The 14,303-nt window shown below is 45.5% G+C and overlaps 1 protein-coding gene across 2 annotated transcripts in view; it reads left to right on the top strand.

Annotated features, from left to right (window-relative positions):
* The window catches only part of LOC117413896 (disks large-associated protein 3-like), a 51,525-nt gene that overhangs the window by 22,770 nt on the left and 14,452 nt on the right, over positions 1-14,303 (top strand). The gene's annotated exons all lie outside the window — the stretch shown is intronic.

Below are 14,303 nucleotides of genomic sequence, written 5' to 3'. Positions count from 1 at the left end.
TTGTAGCCTGTGTACCAATAAACAGAGAACTGCAATAACTCCAACCAGGACTCCCTTCGTCTTTTATTGCAGGGTTTATTAACAACCAGTTGGGAAATAAAGAAAGAAAGAAACATGCATTTATAAAAAAAACTCCTGCACAGATTGGATTAGCAAAGGGGTGAGAGATGGAGCCACACAACCCTACTCAGCGGCTCGAGTCAGCCCGCTCTGTCCCAGCTGTAACAGGAGCTTTTCATCCTGGCTGCACTCCGTCTGCAACACCGACCGCCTATCAACACGTGTTAGCGTAGCCGCAACTTCAAAACGCTTCAACTACATGAACTTGCAAGTTCAACTACACGCACGGTGTAGTTGAACTTGCAAATCAAGGGGAATAAATATTGCATTTGCCAGTTTATTTCAAGTAGTACATACTGAGTGGATTTCGTTTGGGCTGTTTAATATTTCATTGCTCGTGGAACTGTATGGAAATGAGGTCTGCAGAGAAGGCGATTCAGACCCCTCTCTTTCTCTCTCTCTGCAGATCCAGCGTCCGCTAGCGTGGTAACCCGTGCTACATGCGTGGGACAATTACCACGCAAGGTTACCCATGCCAAACTTAGAAACGTGCCGATATCCGTTTCAAGCTGGTGGAACTGGGCTAGATTCTCAAAGCTCTCTGTCGTTATTAGGATTCACCTTCCAGAAAGGGACAACTCTCATTTAGGGACATGTGCAGTACATAGACTAGTTGATTCTTAATAGTTTTTTTTTAAATTGCGAGTGTTTTTTTTTTCATTCAGAAAACAATATTGCTTGCAATATAAACGCTTTGGGAATCTGCCTTCCAGCCCACAGTTCACAAGCAGCCAAGCGTAGACACCAGCTCCTGAAGTGCGGCTGAGATTGAGATGAAAGGAGCCGGATTACCCAGGGCAGGACCAATCAGTGACCGGGAGTAAAGCCATCGCTGCAGTGGCAGCTCCCGCGCTATACACACTGAGGCAGAGGTTTAGCAGCTCGGTGCGTTTGTAGTTAACAGTTCCACCTCATTAGGTGTGTCGCTTCTCAGGGGCTGAACAATTACACCATCGCTGCAACACTTCATCTTCACCAGAGCCGCGTGTCTGTCTCGCAGGTGGAAGGAGGGGTGTGTGCGTGCGCTCCGCTGGGCTCAGGATCCCTGATCCCCGGGTTCAGGGGCTGTAGAACTGGGACTGGGGTGGATATGCTGTATACAGGGGGCAGTACAATCGCTCACTCGGAGGGAAAGCTTCATAAGAAACGGAGTTGTGGGCTGCTGTTTAGACAGGCGTCTGCTATTTTCTGTTGTTCTTGTTTCATATCCTTGTGCAGTATGTGTCGATGCTTCCCACGCTAGCTATTCAGATAGCATTACTGTTCCTGAAGAGAGTCCTCCAGGTTGAGTGTGGGGCTGTGGGGAAGCGTTTGTAAGAGAGCAGGTGCTGCATGCCACGCAGAAGCCTGTGCATTGCTCGTATGCTTCCACGTTGCACTCCAAACCTCATCTTGAACCCCCGTTTAGTCCCCTCCTTCCATCTCCGCACGCCAAGACCTCCCAGGAGCCCTGCCTGCATTCCATAGCGAGAGCATTCATCAGCTGCTGAAGAGCTTCCAGTGTGCGGATATCAGACCATGCCAGAGAGGTGTAATGAGGTGCCAGCTGGCTCCTTCCAGGGCTTCATTTGGGTTTTTTGCTGTTAGTCTGACCGGCAGTGATAAGGAGATTCACTCGGTTCTTTAGGTCGTTGGAAGCCCTTTCATTTACTTACAGTAGACTCGCTGTACTGTCCTGTGCTAAACCAAAGTGATCTGTAATCTGAAGCACAATGAAACACATGCAGCCCTATTTGTTCTCAAGGTGTATTACTTATTGATCACATTCGTTCTGTCTGAGTTTTTGCTCAGAAGAGCCAACTTCCCAGTGTTACAAAAAACACAGCTCTTGTTGAAGCAGGTCCAGAAATGCTGCTCACTGCTCTCTGCTCTGTTGCGCTTTCCCGTATCAATTCAATCTCTGGTCTGTGTTTCTGACCTTCTTCGACTCATGAAAAAGCCGCTGCTTAAAAGCTTGTAGACGTGGGAATGGCTTTTTTTTTCTGTTGTTGTTGTTGTTTCCGTGACAACGTAGGCAGTTCCATTACACAGGGGAGTCAGAAAGTTCAGGTACGGTTTCCGTGACAACTCAGAAGTGAATCCACACGGGCAGAAAAGCCACAGCGAGGAGACCCTGCCATGCCGGAGTGCTCTACAATCTATTAACACTGGAAATGATTTTCTGTGTAGTTTCCTGTTACGTGTGTCCTGTAGGATTCCGTACCGTGGAGCGTTATTTACTAATGATTCCAGTGGATATTGCTTTTGAAAACACCTCTTCCAGACTGATTCCATTTTCCAAAGTGAAGCGGGGACGCATATTAGCTGTGCACTGAAGCCTGTGTGCAACACCGATATGCTTCCCACCGTCAGTCTTGAGGAGTATTTTCAAAAGCCTGTTTTTTTTTTTTTTTTTGCAGGGGATAAATAAATTTCAGGCAGCGCTCTGAAATGGTTGCGCTGCTAATGAACTCATTTGGAACAATTAGACAGCTTTACTCTTTAATCCAGATACCAAACATCTGTAGGTGTGTTGGAAAAAGGTTTTGATCACTGTGCCATTTTCTTCAGGCATTACAGAGTTTCATAAAGTAAGTACACAGCTTCTTGTAGTGCCTGGGCTCATAACACAAGCTCTTATAACACAGAGTTGCCATAGCCTGTAATAACCAGAGAAGTAAGCAGCAGAAACAGCACTGTATTTCTCTGTATAATAAGCACCAGGCCTATTTCCTTGTGGCTATAGAGATAATAAGATACTATATTGGAAAAAAAAGAGTGGTCTGTGTGCTGAAGATTGGAGAGCCACACTGCAGCAGAACCACAGTGTAATATCAAACTCTGTGTGTGTGTCTCTCTCTCACTGTATCTCTCTCACACACACACACACACACAGGCTGTGCACACACTGGAATTATTATATTAGAAAAGCAAACTAAATAAATAATTCATAACAGGAAAGGACGTCTGTTATTTCAGGTCCGTATTCTTTCCAGTTGATAAAAGGCTTTCCTGTCGTAATGTGAAAGCGTGTGGGTATTTTATCTGTAGCTCGTTTTGCAGTAGTATAGTAAACTAATAATAATAATCTGTGTGTATTTGTGTCCGCTCTCTCTAGTAAAAGCATTGCAAAGTGCAGCATCTACAGCAGCAATTCCAAAACACCTTGCTTACGAACTGCCTGCCATTTTATCCCATCACAATTACACACCTGTCTGTGCAATAAGACACACCTGTAACCCTCAACTCTCGATTATACTGGGCTATCTGGCACCCAACTGTACCACTACTGGCATCAGCCTGCACTTCACTCATCTGCTCCACACTTTGCTGTATTCTACTCCTGCTCTCAATCACAACTCTGCTTTCTGTATCCTGTACTGGATTTCACTCTTAAAGGAAACCGTGTGCACGTTTATTTTTGTAATTGCTCTTATTTGAACTCGTTCTTCTCCATTGATCGTACTTACTGCTTGCTCTTAATGGAATTTACTCTTTATAAGCAGATATTTTTAAGTGTTCTATAACTGCTCTTATCTGTAATGTGATATTTGCAATAGCTGTAAGTCACCCTGGATAAGGGCGTCTGCTAAGAAATAAATAATAATAATAATAACTGTGCTAGCACCGTGTAATTAAGAGCTAAAGCTTGACCAAGGTCATTCAAAGCACATTGAAAGCATGGGAGAGTATTGTCAAAGCCATGGCCAAGCATGGAGGGATGCGTGTTTTAAGAAAAGGAGAGGCAGCGAATGAACCATGGTAAACATGAATCAATCGATCTACAGTCTCTCTCACACACACACAAAGAGACAGTCTCTCTCTCTTTCTCTCTCTCTCTCATTGACTGATCATTAAATTCCCTTGTCCTCGGATCACCTCACTGTAAGAATGCCAAGGCTGTCTGTTACTGCGTAGTGTGTGTGTGTCTCTGAGGAAGGCAAATTAATTACACAGAAATCACACAGCCACTCGCAGCCTCTCAGATAACAGAGAGCACCCTGGATAAATAGGGCTGGAAGAGAGACGATCGCTTTTAATGGTTTCATTCTTGCATTGTCCAGATCAGTGTCTCAATATATCTTCTGTCCAAGTAGTGGATTCTCACACAGCACTTGAGCTCAAAGCTTTTTTTCTGCTGCAGTTTTAATGACCAATCAATACCTTCCACACTGCAGCCCAGCGCCTTTCTTTCCCTAATCACCATGCAACTCAAACCAATTACCTTCCACGCTGCAGCCCAAAATGGAGCTGTTTCTCCTTTTAAAACGGAATCGCAAACGTCTGCTCCTGTTACCTTTCAGGAATAAGCAAACTCTTTAAGAGATGCTGCTTCTGCTTCAGCTACTCGACGCATGTTTCATTAAACGCATACCAAAGCGTATTGGATCAGAGTGGCGTTACTGTGATCCATGAGGAAGCTCCGAGCCTCGCGTTGGGCTGACTCTGTGCTCCGGGCAGTGGGAGGATGCCGTTGATGATGTCATTGATGATGTCATAGTGTCAGCGCTCGGATGGGATCGGTGGGCATGTTTGGTGTTTGAGCCGCTGTTCCATCTTAGCCTGTAAGTGAAGTGGGGAACTACACATAGAAGGTGAAACGCTTTCATTTTCAAAGCATTTTAATTATATAGCACCTTTTATACTGCACTGTCTCAAAACAGAAAGAAGCCTGCAAAATCAGGAAGCAGGAAACATTACAAAGTAACAATACATAATAATAATAATAATAATAATAAATAATAATAATAATCCAAGAAAAAGAAAACAGGAAATGAATACAAAGGGAGACGTTTTCCAATTTTGTCTAAGTTAGTATAGGCATCATTTATAATGTATGGTAGTCCTATACTGTACGAAGCACATCGATCACAGTTTAGTCACTTCTGACAGGTCTGTGTTTCAATCTCTCGTTGTTATTTGTCTTTTTCTCCCAGTGATACAGTTTGAAGCCAAGCTGGTTTTTATTTATTTTTCCTCCAGAGTATAAACTCAGATTATATATAGAGATATAGATATAGCTATTCCAATTACAGCTTGGTCGTGGACAGAGATGGTGTAAAGTATTTTGGGTATCCATGCGTTTTGTTGTTAAGGGCTGTGAAATAGAAAGTGAGATACTCCTATATCGATTTGTATGAAAATGTGAAGTGTATTTTTGTAATGTGTATTTCAGACCTGACCCCTTTCTCTGCCTCTCTGCTTGTTCTTATTTGAAGATTGTGAATATGATGTTGGGAACAGCAGGTGTTTTTTTTTTTATAAATTATTTAGTGATTAGAAACACACTTTAAAAGATCGATGTTATTTGAATAAGGCATGGGTTAAAGCTTTGTAAATATGGGCCATGTTTTCTCCGTTCTTTCAAGCCTGTGATATCTGGTAGCTCTGTAGTAAATTAATATATTTGCTTTACTGGTGATTTGTCCTTTTTAGGTGCGATGTTAAAGATGAATTTCTTGCAGATGTAATTGGTATCGATGGACTCTCTGTGAGTATATGGTGCTGTATTGGTGTAATAATTAAGAACAGCTACATGAGAGTGTGCTGCTGTCCTTTACATTACTGACTTCTGTGTAAATCCCGAAACGTTAAAGATTTCACTTCTTCCAAGTGCGGTTACCCTTTGTGGCAAGACTGTGGGCTTGCTGCCCTTCCTCCTGAGGTGTGAATCGATTCTGTGTCCTTTAATGCTTCCCCCGAAGTGGAGATGAGATGACTGCGCATCTGATTGCTTTGAATGACCGCGTAACTGCCAGGATCCCCTTGGGAAGGACTCGGAGAGGAGACTCCGCGTGCCTGGCCTATATATCATGCAGGACATTTTAAATGAAGAAAGGCTGAAGCATGGAAGCACGTCTTCCTGTAAATAAATAACCGTGCTTGCCGCTGCTATTATCTGTGTGCCGTGTGTGGTTTTTTTGGGTGAGCTGCGCTTGCTGTCAATGCCCGTTTGAAGCTGTCAGGCTAGTTCTGCTCCACAGCGTTCTCCAGCACCAGGCACTGACAGCCCCATGACACATGAAAGAGGGATCCGCTATGACAGCAGCGCAGGCAGCACACACTGCCACTCCCCCCCCAGACTTCCACAGTAACCTTACCTCTGGAAGTGGGGAACCACACTCCTGCCTTCAGGAAGTGAAATACTGAAAACGGAGGACTAGTGAATTACTGTGCGCCTCCTTTCCACTGCCTGGCGCTAACAAAACTCGAATCCTGGATTAGTCGCGCTCCTTCAAAGAGGGAATCGCCGATCGTGGTGCTGGTGATTATAAGAGGTAAGAAATGCATTTCCAAGCCTTGGTGTGTTCCTTTTAAGAGGAATCAGTATTGAGCAGCTTAGGGGGGGGGAGTGGGAGAAACAGACTTTACATTATTTCACATTTATATTCAATAAACCCAGAGCTCGGCTGCTAAACCTGTTCAGTTCATTCAAATGAAAGTAGATTTGCCCACTTTAAAGGAACGACTTACAGACAAGCCCTTGAAGATCCTTTGCTGTGTTTGAAACCTCCAACAAGTTGTTTGATCTACTAGAACAGAGCTGCCCAGCTGTAGGCACTAGTTAATGACATGACTGTACTGCCATGCTGTACTGCACAAGAGAGGGAGAGAGAGAGAGAGAGGGAGAGAGGGAGGGAGGGAGGGAGAGAGAGCATAGAGAACAAACCCGCTCCCTTCTGTAATTGAGGACTCCACTGTCCAGCCTTAATAAGATTTTCCAAGATGAAAGAATTTTCGGTTTACACATTTAGAAGCCCGTTTTGTATTTTTTGTCGCATGTGGGGTTTGAATTCTCCAGTTGCCTGTTGGTACAGTATGTGTAGCTACACGGTGGTTGATGCTGTGATGTGATTCATACCCTTCATTTGAAAGCCCCCTTCCTTCGATTGTATCTCACATTCTCTGGAGAGACTCGTGTGATGCTGTTATCCAATAGATTGCTCACTCCAGCTCAAGGGAACCTCTGCAGCAAGCATTAAAGCGAACCTTATTTGTCTTGGGCACACTCCCAGGAAAATTAAGTCAGAGGTCATCCATTGTGATGCAATCCTCAGACACGTTCTCCTCACCAGCCAGCGATGGAAGTGTTACTTTAGAGGCGACCAGAATTGATCAACGTTTTAAACTGTTTTACACTACCTCCCTAGAATGTGGTCCGCCTGAGCTGAAATGGACCCGATGTGACGGGAGTACTTACTTCAGCACGTTGGACCTGCAATCACACCCTCAGGGCTGTCAGCAGTGTGTCGATTTTCAAAACAAGTGGTCCCCCCTTCATGTTAGCAATTGAGTACCAATCAACAGTAAGTGTTTTTAAAAGCAATCCGGGGCTCTGCCATTTTTTCCATGTGCAATGTCACGGTGTGAGCTGAACCAATCAAAAGCAACCCATTAAAAACCAAGCCAGCCCTCGTCTGAACTGGAAGAGGTGCATTGTAGTGGCGGAATACTGAAAAGTTTTGTTCTCTATAAAGAAGAACGCCTGTGCTTGCATTGATTGTGCTGTTCATCAGAGTTCAAAGCCGCATGCTTCGCTATGAATTTTCATAAACCTTCGGGAAACTCACTCGCTACCTGGAAGGAACATCAGAAAAAAAAAAAACAGTAATATAAACTAAACCCCCGCGGTCGCCGCTCTTCCTAATGTATTCGTGCTTTACAGGATTGCAAGCGTCAGGCTGCATTAGCGGAATCCAAGCGTCCTTGCCTGTAGATTCTCGCTCTGCATGCTGCAATCCTTTATTAGCATATTTGTTTTCCTCTGAAATCCGGGACTAATAATACCAGCGTGCATCTCTGTGCAGCAAGTGCACCGCACGAACCTGCAAACACTGCCTCTCCAAAGCACCTTTGACCATTGTTCCATAGTCCAATTTCTGTGTTCTTGCGTATATTTTAGCCTTTTAGTCTTGTTCCCCTTTCTTCACAGAGGTATTCTTACTGCAACACATCCTTCAAGTCCTGATTTCAAGAGTGACCTTCGTTCTGTTTGATTTGATGGACAACGACACCTGTGCCTTCTACCAGTTCTGTTGTCAATTCAACGCTTGTCTTCTTTCTATTCCTTAAGGATATTATCTTCAAGTATTGCTCATCCTTGTTAGACAGCTTAGTCCTGGGTTTGTCAAAGATGATGTTTCTCTGTTGATTATGCTTCAGATACCACACCTAGAAAATCGAGTGATGGGAGCTATTTCACTCAATGTTTTTCCTTCTTTATGCAAGTCGAGGTAGTTATAATAGCAGAAAACACAAGTGGAGGCTTTGAGTAAATTGTTGATGCTCATAATGCATCAGAGTAGAAAAATGCAACATGTCTAAGACTTTTGCACAGCAGTGTGTATGTATTCATGTTAACAGAATAATGACCTGGCTGTCTTTTAATGACCTAGCTATCCTTTTGCTAGAAAAAAACCCACAGCCTTATTTTTTTGTTTTTTGATTACTGCACAACCTTTGTCATCCAAAGCAGTACCTTTCCTACGACTGCTTCCAAAGCTCTATTTATTTATTGCTCATTCAGCCCAGAGGCAGTGATGAGAGGTCACCTACCTGTATCTCTCTCTCTCGCTCTCTCTCTCGCTCTCCCCATCTACTAATATTAAAAGGTCTCTACTCTGTACTTCCACTGAGGAGGCTGCAGGATGCAATATTATACTGCGCACAGATTTCTCCTACCTCCTTTCTTTCTCCCTAAAAACAGATTTCTTCATCCCCTTTCATCAAGAAACCACATTTCTGTGTGTTTGGTACAGTAATGGGTAAAACGTGTCTCTGATTCAATCTCTCCACTGTCTCACTGCTTACAGAGTCCAACCTCCTCTGGGCCTCGCATTTTAATTTGCCAGCCTCTCTCTCTCTCCCTCTCTCTTCTCTCTCTACCTCTATTTTCTCTCTCTCCCTCTCTCTCTTCTCTCTCCCTCTTTCTTCTCTCTCTCCCTCTCTTTCTTCTTCTCCCTCTCTCCCTCTCTCTTTCTTCTCTCTATCTTCTCTCCCTCTTTCTTTCTTCTCTCCCTACCTCTCTCTTTCATCTTCTCTCTCCCTCTCTTCTCTCTCTCCCGCTCTTTTTTCTCTCTCTCTCTTCTCCATCTCCCTTTCTTTCTTCTCCCTCTCTCTTCTCCCTCTTTCTTCTCCCTCTCTCTCCCTCTCTCTTTCTTCTTCTCCCTCTCTCGTAATGCAATCCCTCTGTTGTCTCCCCGGCTCACTGGTCCTTCCTGTGTAAAGAGCTTTGTGTTGCTGTTGTCAAGGTTACCCAGCTCGCACTGGGGGGCTGGAGACCAGCGTTTCCCTCCCAGCTGGTCGTTGTGAATCCTGAGTGACCCGGGAGCCAAAGAGATCCGCACTGGTTTGAAACCATGGCTCTGTTATTACCATTCGAACAAAGTTAAATAAATCACACTTTAAGGGGGAAACAGCATTACACCCCCTTCTTTTCGCATGTTTTTAATGACCTTTTTAGAATAGAGTAGCTATGAAGCAGTAACCATAGGTGCTGTTCCTCTGAGCCTTTATACTGCTGTGCATGGATCAAATCGACGAGTCCGGGGTCATTACTCATTGCTCATTACAATAGAACTGAAATGAAACAGTAAAGTACAGTTTTCATGAGCCTGAGGTTCCTTTCCTACACAAGCTGAGCTCCAGTATCAAGGACAGGCACAATCTTCTGCCCCAAAGGATACCACTGCACCCGTGGGGCAGCTTGTTTTAAAAAACCCTTGCATGTACTGTGCGGTGCCCCCCGTTTATAACACTGCACCGGTACACGGTACGAGGTCGTTCAAATCGTGCTCCGCCCTACGAGAATACGAGTGCCAGCGGAATGGCATTGTGGGGCAGATGGGAGCCGTGGTACTAGATAAGGACTGTGAAGTGCAGAGAGGTATGGTAAAGCACAGTGCAAACCATGGCAAACTATGGGGCAAAACATGGGGGGGAACTGCTAGTGTATTTCATAAGGAACTGCACCGTACACACTACCTCAGTACTGAGAGACCATCAGGTTTTAATAATGAATTGAATGTCAGTCCCTCAGCCCTCGGGAACGCGTCCCTATCTTTATAAAGACTGCACCCGTGTGTTAATTCTCTTGTCTAAAAAGTGCTAATGAGCTGAGAAAGACCGGCGGGGGGGGCAGCTTCTTAATGAGCACGCTGATTACACAGCGGGCTGGAGAAATCACTCATTTTCTCATTTGCAGCAGCAGCAGCAGCGAGGATTAGAGGCCAGGCAGCCGGCTTCTCGCTAACAAGGTAAACAGTGTGAAGTGTGAAGGAGGGAGTAACGGGTTCCAGCTGCACTCAGACTGCTCTGCTGTGAAGCCTGGGGGGTGGGGGGGGTGGGGGGGGCAGGAGATGACACGCTGGATCGGTAGTATTTCAACCGTGCCCTTGGGTCCTACTTGCTAACAACTCTCGCTCTCGTTTTATTTGTTACTTTATCTTGCTAACACGCCTGCTGATGTTCATGTTTTGTTAATACTTGATAGTTAATAGCAAGCTGTTGATGAGCAAGGCTCTTCAGTGTTTTCATTTTTAGATTATGTATAACATTTTTATTTAAGAAAAAAAAAACAGGGTGAAAATCCGTGCAGTTGATTCATTTCGCAGGTGAATATTGGTGGTAGTAACAGGGGGTCTGATTGAGAAGTGTCTCATCTGCTTCTATTACCTGTGGTTGCTGACTGTTTGAGTGGCTGTCCCTGTGAAATCTGGGGCTGAAAACTGTAAAAACTGACATTTCTAAAATGCTGATCACATGTATAAGGCTTGCATTCCTGCCGTTGTGAGAAGTGTTCATTCGTGCATCAATGCAAGCCTTCGACATGTGAGCAGCGTCATTTGTTACAAAGGAACACGACATGAGTACGGGTAAGATTTAAATCCACATGAATTAACGGGGCTGCTTTCAAAATGAATGACTTTAGAACTCCGAGGAAGTGCAGAAGATATTCAGGTCTTTTCAGCCAGTGTTCATTTTAAATGCCTGGCCATTATTTTAAAGCGTTAGTGTTGTATGTTATACCTTTTCCTGTGGCATGGGGCTTCCTCTTGTCATTTCCGCAGAGTGTTCTGTATAGGTCAGGCCTGTCTCTGTTACTCGCTTGTATTGAGAGAGTAATGATCCGATGAGTCCTGGGGCGTTGTGGGCGGCATACTCGGGTGACCATTAATAGAGATGTGCCTGTGCTGTGAAAACGTCTCAAAAAAGGAAAGGGTACGCGCTCTGTTAAAAGCATCCGAATGTCAATTTCAAGCTCTAACATTTGGTTTTTCTAAAAGTCAGTGTGTGTCAATTTGGATAAAAAGGTCAGAATTGATGCCTGAGGAAGCAGCAAAGCTTTTTACCCGGAGTGGAGCACTCAGGAGGCGGATTCGATTGGACAATACAGCGAGGGTCCCCGAGTGTCTCCCCTGGTAAAAGCACAGGTGCGTGGCATGCAGGGAGAGTCCGGGGGGCTCGGGGGGGGGGGGGGGCTCAAGGGGGCTCGGGGGACCGTCCCGGCTGTGTGAAGTCGCTGGTCTTCGCAGGGACTGTTTCTCCAGTACCTCTCTCGAGCTCCTTGGTGTAAAAGAGAAGCTGGCTTTCTTTTGGGAGAGGAGGACGTCTCCTGCACCTCCAGTGTTCGTGAGCTGTGTGGGGAATACATATAAACTGCTTTTGTACTGTAACAAAGACCTCATTCCCAAGTCCATTCTTTCTGCAAGCAAAAATAAAAAAAAAAGCTTGTTATAACAGCCGGCGCTCTCGCTATATATATAATGAGGTATCGATCGCTCTCCCTGCTGTCTACCCCTCCCGGAGTGCGAGGGTGGCCAAAGCCTTTAGTTATGAAAGTGACACTGGAGCTCCTGTGCTTCTGTATTTGAATACACGGGAGATTAAGACCTTGCTGTTTAAAATACGCCGCAGCAGATTCTCGAAAGGTAACGGCTCTGTGCTTTTTGCTGTCGGCGAGGCGGGTGAGCACCTTCCTGAGGAATGGAAAGAAAATAGGAGAGTCTGTAAATACCTTACGAAGGAGAGGGGTTTACTCTGGGTTTAGAGCATAGCAGAGCGTAACTGTCCTGTATTCCCCAAGCTGGAGGATCCTGTGTCCTCGTCTTACTGTCGCTGCGGTTCTGCAAACGGGAGGGAATGACAAGACAGTGCCAGACTGAGGGTCATGGAAAAGAGCTTTGTTCTACCCGACCCTTAGAGTTTCCCACAGTAACTAAAGCATGGAAGAGCATAGGCAAGCACTGTGAAGCCCTGAGAGGTATGGTAAAGCATAGGCAAGCACTGTGAAGCCCTGAGAGGTATGGTAAAGCATAGGCAAGCACTGTGAAGCCCTGAGAGGTATGGTAAAGCATAGGCAAGCACTGTGAAGCCCTGAGAGGTCTGGTAAAGCACATTAAAATAGAAACGTGCCAAACCATGGTAGATGCATTGCATAGCCATGGGGGACTGCAGCCGGTAGTCCTGTAAAGACACAGGGTGACCATGACCTCCTGGTGCTCTGAAGCGAGGCCTCGTGGCTCTGCAGTCCTACAGGAATGAATAAATGAGCTGCCAGGACCTGTCAGTGTTGCTCAGGGTTCATCCGTGACTCTGCTGCTTGCATCACGGAGAGTATTTCCAGTGTCTGCCTCTGTGAGCATCAGCAGTCACTGCGCTGGCCCTGCAACAGGCTTCAGGGAGCTGCGTCTGTGGAGCCCACAAATAAGAAGGATTAAGGGGGATTGGTTCACGTTTTTCAAATCCTAAAAGGATTTGAAGAACGCAATCGCATACTTTAAACGCAGAAGCCAGGACTGGAGAGACACAGTTGAAAATTAAATTAACTTAGGACAGAGTGGCGATGGAATGGGTTGCCAAGGGTTACCGAGCCGCGCTGTTTGATTATTAATCCTGGTTTGACAGTATTTGGGATCAATCAGCTTCTAGGAACTGGACGATCCTCCTCTTGTTGGTAGATGTTCTTGTGTTGTTCTTTGCTTCGGTATAGCTGGGTTCTTTTAGGAGGGGCTGTGACCCGGTCCAGTTTGATCCTCTTCTAAGCTGTGTCTCTCTAGTCAAACCTTCCCTGAACCCGCATCTCTCCTACCGCTGGTTACCAGATGCATCTTTGCAGTCTTCAGTATTCTCAGCAGGGGCTTCTCTGGTCTGCTTTGCTGCGGCATGCCAGGAATCTCATTAAAAACAAGCCTCTGTGGCCCAGTGAGTAATATCCTGATTCTAAAAGTGTGAAGCACATCAATGAATTGGCAGGGAGATCGAACGAGGGGGGAGGGCAGGGAGGACGCCCCTGCAGAATGCCAGCAGTGACTGGGGTACTGTCATTCTCCAGCCTGTCTCCACGGTGCAGTGTAATGGGCTTAACCCTTTGATTTCCTGGTGTTTCTCCACCCCTCCCCCGGATCGGACTGCAGTGTTTATTCATGTTGTCTGGAGTTCCTGCCTCTCTCGTTTCTGTGATTCCCGATTCTGTTTCTCCAGTTCTCCTCCGAGAGGGGGTTGGGTTCAGCGCTTGCACGTTTTTGATGCTTCAGTGTTTCATCACCCAGCTAGGTCAGCGCCCCACCTGAAAACAGAATTGAAACGCCGTAGCTCGTGGAGTCAGAGAGGCACTCGCTGGGGTTTGCATTAAGAGCTGGCTGTGAGAACGAGTCTGTCGTGTGCTGAGAGATCAGGGAGGGAGGGAGGGAAGAGGAGGGAGGCGAGGGAGATTGGGAGGGGCAATAAACAATCACAACCCCTTTGCAGACCTCTTTCCAATCCCTCTTAATTTCAATTTTTGAGCAACAGATCTCTTTTAATGATGGAATCAATAAAATCACCCTCCAGAATTCCTGTACACCTCTTTGTTCGCTAATGTGTGTAAGGAATCAGAAGGCTCACTCGTATATGCCATTCAGTTTGAATAGTTCAAGATAAAGGCCATTGAGAGCGATGTTAGCTTTAAAAGAGCTTCTAACAGATGATGGAGTATCATGGACTGGTTTTCTTTAGACCGAACTGTATGAATGTTTATTGTCACAAATTGTCTGTAACTCTCTCTCTCGCTCTCTCTCTCTCGCTCTCTCACTCTCTCCTCTCGCTCTCTCACTCTCTCTCTCCTCTCACTCTCTCTCCTCTCTCTCTCACACTCTCTCTCACGCTCTTTCTCTCTCTCTCTCTCTCTCTCTCTCTCTCTCGCTCTCTCTCCCTGTTTTCTTCTC

This window comes from Acipenser ruthenus, chromosome 25 (genome assembly GCF_902713425.1).
Source record: "Acipenser ruthenus chromosome 25, fAciRut3.2 maternal haplotype, whole genome shotgun sequence".
Lineage (NCBI taxonomy): Eukaryota > Metazoa > Chordata > Actinopteri > Acipenseriformes > Acipenseridae > Acipenser > Acipenser ruthenus.
Note: the sequence above shows the minus strand (reverse complement) of the source record. Positions and strands in the feature narration are given on the sequence as shown.